The 6,000-nt window shown below is 44.3% G+C and overlaps 1 pseudogene across 1 annotated transcript in view; it reads right to left on the minus strand.

Annotated features, from left to right (window-relative positions):
* LOC149357436 (uncharacterized) overlaps positions 1-4,039 on the minus strand; it is a 42,892-nt pseudogene extending 38,853 nt beyond the window's left edge. Inside the window, exons 1-2 of the transcript XR_016291826.1 lie at positions 3,877-4,039; positions 1,862-2,074 (exon numbers count right to left, since the gene is read on the minus strand). The product of XR_016291826.1 is annotated as an uncharacterized LOC149357436 (transcript). The remainder of the gene's footprint in view (positions 1-1,861; positions 2,075-3,876) is intronic.
* Between the last annotated feature and the right edge of the window lie 1,961 nt (positions 4,040-6,000).

Raw genomic sequence — 6,000 nt, forward strand, 5'->3', positions numbered from 1 at the left:
AATTTGGAGCAGGTACAAGGTAAATCAATAAAAAACAGCTGGATATCCAAAAAGGGAGCTCTAGAGAATTAAGCATAGTGTAAAGTGAAAGAATCTACCAGAAGCAAAATTTGTGTTAACGAAATAAATATATATTTTTCTCTACGAGGACTGTGGTGTCAATGCGGTGCTGATGGTGGGCTTGTTCATCTTTGTGCGCCTCGGCCAGGCAAGCTGCTGCGCGTTGCAAAATGCATACCGGTTACAAATGAGCATAGACTTATGCGCTGTGTTCATTAATGTATTTACAGAGAGCCATTTAAAGCCTGTGTACTGCAGGGATGAAAAAGTTATAATCTTTTCAACCACACAGCTAGGCAGAACGACATGGTTGCCGGACCCCAGCTGACCATACGGCCACCACGCAAATTGCTGGTAGGCAGTGTATCTGCATCGACTGAGTAATAATGCAGAACATATAATCAAAATTATTTGTTGCTCTCGGTTGAAAATAATGTCATTTAAATAAATTATGCGCTTCAGGTCGCTGAGGTTTTGGAAACGTGCCAGATGATAACACTAAAGCTTCTTGTATTTGACCTCAAGTATGAATGGCGTGAGGCAGTCAGTAAGAAAATTGGGTGTTTTCAGTAACGCACGTGTAGCCTTCCAGGATTCTGAGCTCGGCCTGCGAGTCTTCGCGGAAGCAGATACACTCGATGCCCGACTGCATTATTACGTTTCAGGTACAGCTGCACCTGAATTAAATGTGTGAATGTTTATTCCTTTTCAGATGAAGCAGACCTCTACTTAGACATCTGCCTGGTGTAAATAACGTGACATCAAAAAGACACTGCTCGATGAGCAAAGCCGTCTACTTTAGCTTCTGAACCAGCTAAGCTAGCTTGTGACTCTGATTAGAGACTCCTCGCAGCCTTCCTTCTCCCAATTATAGCCCTCTTGGTACGTGGCATGCTTTGCCAATTGGACCAGAAACACGTATGTGCTTTGATGATGTAGACCAGGAGAGGTCTACTGACAAAGCCCTGCCCATAAATGGGGTTAGCGTGAGAGAGAAGAGTCAGTCGCCTACTGTTAAATTTTTTTTTTAAAAAGAAGGGAATACACGTTAAAACTGGAGCTCCAGACAGTTGACACCATCTTTCGAGATCGGGTGTGAAGGACAGTGGCCGAGAGGTATACATGGTGCTTTCTGCATTCCTCGTATTCCTTTCCGCGGCCACGCACTTCGTCGACATGATGCCAGAGGTTAATTTTTCCCGGAGACCATCGAGATTCGCGGTGAAAACCGCCAGAAATGCGCCAGAAGAAGGACTTACAAGGGGCACTCACTCACTTCGGAACGCCTGAAACTGGAGAGCCGACGATGCCCGTGTCTCAATTGTACGTCATTTCTGGTCAGATTTGTTAATTGTCCAACACACCGCTAGGGGACTGCGTCGTCTGCTACAGAAGTATCTGAATGCTTATGACTGAAATACTAGACGCTTCACAGCCCTAATATTAAACATAAATATTGTTCATAACATGCACACTATATCGAGCGCAAAATTAGACATAGTCAACTTTCGGTCAAGTAGGCCTTTAACACACATGGCAACCTCATCAGACAGCATCTTCACTGGTCAGACCAAAGACTTGGGTTACATTCTTTAGAGAGGTGTGACCAACACTGTGTTCTCGGTAGCAAAACACTTTCCCAACAGGAGGATTACAATAAAATACACCTATACTGACAACGTAATGCCTGAAGAATAGCCCTCACAAAACTACCCACGTCAAACCCATTTCAGGATCTCTGTAGTGCACACAACATACAAAAGTGTGAACAACGCTCCTTTTCTTAACTATGGCGGCTCACCTGAGGAAGTCCTGGAGCAAATCCTTGTCAAGAGGCACAGCAAACACATTTGCACCTTCCCCTGAAACAGCACACCTCTCAGTGAGAAGCTTCCAGAAGGCAGGCACCCTCACTAGAAGCACTGCCTTGTGGGCCTTCAGCACCAGGCCACCGGGAGAGTTGTCTGACAATGACTTGATGGTCACATCTGAGAAGAGGCCGTCTTCAAACAAGCTGCACAATAAGGCATCAACTATGTACTCAAAACCTCATAGGTAGCATTATTACAGCACTGAAAACAATGATAAAGATTAGTGGTTGGCAACTGAGACACAATGATGCCACAGTTGATGTAAGGAGCCATAGTAAACACTTCATAACACTAGATGTTTTCTAGCTTCCACAGAGAACTAACTGGATGGCCTAAATCAAACCTGACCACCACACTGACTGAGAAATGTTCTTATGTACTCAATATAAACAGACAACCAAAAGTTTACAGGTGTTCACACCCACTGCACATAATTAAGGTACCGTATTTTCCGGTGCACAAGACCCGGCTTTTTTTTCGAAAACCTTGCTGGTGCGTCCTATACAAGAGTGCGTCTTATATGCGAATTTTTCATTGTTTTTTGCGAGTTCAGAAATTACTCAGGTTCATTTTCAAGCTTTTCTTACCGAAAAAATATCACTAGCAATGATGCGGTTGTGGTTAATACTTCAATACGGGTACCACCGTGCGCAACTTTTTTTAGGTGAACTTTATCATGAAACGGCGGGGATGACAACTTCCGGGATCACAAACACACGACCGTTTCGGAGGCCCCAAGCAAAAGTAATGTGAAATGCCAAAAGATGACGACAATCACGCTTCTCGCCATTGTCAAGACAAGCCAAGACAAGCCGGCGTTCTTTTTTTAGCCACCCTTTGCAACTTTGTTTGCTCCGTGTACGTAGAGCGAAGAGAATGTTTCAGCCGCGTTGACTCCAGAAATGGGCGAACTTTTTGATAGCGCATCCGAAGGTGATGACTTCCAAGGTTTTAAGTAGAAATAAAATGTTCTTATGGACATATGGGAGAGTTTTTTAATTTTTCTTCCTTTTTTTCTAAAACATGGGCAGGAATGGCGTGAGTGTTGCCTTTTTTCACCACTTAGCGTTGCTTAAGAATTTCTCACAGGTACGGTGAATTTCGTGATGGTCGCGCAAGCGTGTTTAATTGATCCTCACTAGCCTAACTGGGTAAACTGGGGTGCGTCTTATATACGGGTGCGTCTTATATACCAACTTTTTCAATGACAGCCTGCATATATGGCGGGTGCGTCTTACACAAGGGTGCGTCTCATACGCCGGAAAATACGGTATGCCAAACAGCCTGCATTTGGGCTATTCAGTTTGAAAGGGACACTGATGGCAAATCGAAGTTGGTCTGTATCGATAGCTTATCATGTTTTAGTAATAATGATGCTGATTTCACTGAAAACAGAGCTTTTATAAAACAGAAAAGGCCAATAAATGGTAAAGAAAGTGTGCTGCCGCCACAGGCTGCTTTCACAAACAAACTGTGATCAAACCAAGTGCTTTTCTTTTTCTGTTTGTGGATCTCCGAAGCTAGACCACATTGACATCAACTTTCAGCTGGCGATCACAGAGTTCCAAATGCACTCAACGACATCATCAACTTTGGGAGTGTGAATTAAGTGGTGGGAAAAAATGTTCCATTTTATAGCCCAAATTTCTCAGCAGTCAATACATCTTTTGCCACTTAATGAATGTCAATACAGCCACAAAGAGCCAAACCATCAAATTTTACAAATAAAAAATTGGACGGTGTTGGCCTCAGGGTCCCTTTTAGTAGGAGGCCACAGAGGAAGGAATGCAAAGGCTGACAACTGTGCAAATCTCGCCATTTCTGTACTCTCACTGGCCAATGCTGCCTGACAGAGACCAGCCATACATGTAATGCATACAAACCAAGCTGCCACTCAAACCATGACACAGTTAGCTGCAACATGCAGCAGCAAAGACTGCGCTACCTCAGCATGTGGCTCTGTAGCTGCGCACGGATGCGGAGCTTGAGTTTCTCGTGCTCCTTGCCTCACTTGAGCAGGAAGCCTGGGCTCGGATGCAACGGGCTCCAAGCTGGGCTTCCCGCCGCCATGGGCGCATCGCAGCAGGTGCTTCACCCACTGCAATGCTCAGCCATTGGCCTGCACACAGAAAGCGCACCCCTTAGCAGACTGCAGTCTCATACGAATGGTGTTGAAACAAAATGAATTTGTCCACAAATTTCAGACTGTTCCGCAATTAAATGTGCGCCGCAGAATGCTTCTCTCAGCTAAATTGGTGAATTATTCGAGCTCAAATTTCAAACAGAAATGGCATTTGGTCAGCAGAATTGCTTTATGCCGGAGTTGTTTGGGGTACATGCCTGACTGAATTGATAACAAAAAGTCAAATAATCACATCGTCTGCAGCGACAACGAAACAAAACAAGCCGTTATCTGAGCGACTGCACCAGTGGCACCATCTTATTTGTCAGCCGTAGAGATTTGGCAAAAGTGGGGTGCGTTTTGCGAGAGATTTGAAGACGCTCTTTCAACTGCTTTATAAATGATCACAAACAACTTACTTAGGCCAAAACCACTAAATTCAGTCTTTCATAAAGAAGAGTCTTCAAACTTCCTGCAAGCCCCCCACCCCCCTTGCCGAATCTCCACAGCCAACAAAGGAGACTGCACCACCAGTGCAATTGCCCAGATATCGGCTTGTTTTATTTCGTCACCGCCACACACGGTACAAATATCCAAATTTTTTTATTGATTCAGGCAAGTACCTCGAACAGATGTAGCATAAAACAATTCTTCTGACCAAAATGCTCTTTCTGTACGCAGATTTGAGCTCAAACAATTCACCAGTTTAGCTGAGAAGAGCATTCTACGGGGCGCGTTTAATTGTAAAATGCAGGGACTGAATTACAGCCTTGGTGCCTGAACTAGCCATTTTCTGTTCATCTAAAACGCAATAAGAAAAAGAGACAATCTCCAATGGGCAAGTGATAAGGTACGCATGTTAACAAATAGTACAGACTGGTTGGTTGGTTTATGGGGTTTAACGTCCCAAAGCAACTAAGGCTATGAGAGACGCCGTAGTGGAGGGCTCCGGAAATTTCGACCACCTGGGGTTCTTTAATGTGCACTGACATCACACAGTACACGGTCCTTTAGAATTTCTCCCCCAAAGAAATTTAACCGCCACGGCCGGGATCGAACCCGAGTCTTTCTGGTTAGCAGCCGAGCACCATAACCACTGAGCCACCGCGGCGGCAAATAGTACAGACTATATTGGCTGTAGCAGCTAAGGCACATCAATACCTAAACAAACAAAAGGTGTTCTGTAGAAATGACAGCAGGTGAATATTTTCGGACAGTATGTGTGGTACTGTTCTCAAGAACAGAAAAGTGCACAAAGACTAAGGTGGAGACAGAACAGGTACTATGAACACATTTCTGTGTGCTTTCATGTTCTCAGAAATGCAACTCCAACTTGCCCAATCAATAAGGCAATGCCAGTTAACATGCAGAAAGCCTTCTCACTCGTAATCACACTGAAAACTAAAGGGCAAGGATGGTGGCGAGGGGGGAGACAAGGAATAAGTAAAGGCAAAAAAAAAATTATTTTTGCCTTAACTTATTCCTTGTCTCCCCTCTCGCCACCACTCCTGCCCTTTATTTTTCAGCGCAGTTGCGAAGGCTTTGCGTACACGTGAGTGCTCACTTAAGAAATGCGAGCTTCAATATAGTTGTTGAAAGTTAGAGCTCGTCCCGTCCACTTCTCTGCTGTGTCCTTGTGTTTTTGCACTTCCATACCTCGTAGTGAAAGCTGGCGTTGTGGCCCCTGAGAATACATGTAAACAAAAGTTTTTCAAAGCAGTTTTTCTGATTTCACAGGATGCCTATGATGTCATCCATTCATGAAGAAAAGCTGAGTACATCCTAGAACTTAATGCACAAGTATGAAATGTGATTTCAAAAGCAATATACCATTTCAAAACACTGCGATACGTGCATGTGGAAGTCATTCCCAGCTGGGGGTAGAGGGCAGCCCACAGACACACATGCAAATACTTCATGGAGTATTTTTCTCATTTCAGAGTACCC

Source organism: Amblyomma mixtum, chromosome 3 (assembly GCF_055824585.1).
Source record: "Amblyomma mixtum isolate Tamu chromosome 3, ASM5582458v1, whole genome shotgun sequence".
Taxonomy (NCBI): domain Eukaryota; kingdom Metazoa; phylum Arthropoda; class Arachnida; order Ixodida; family Ixodidae; genus Amblyomma; species Amblyomma mixtum.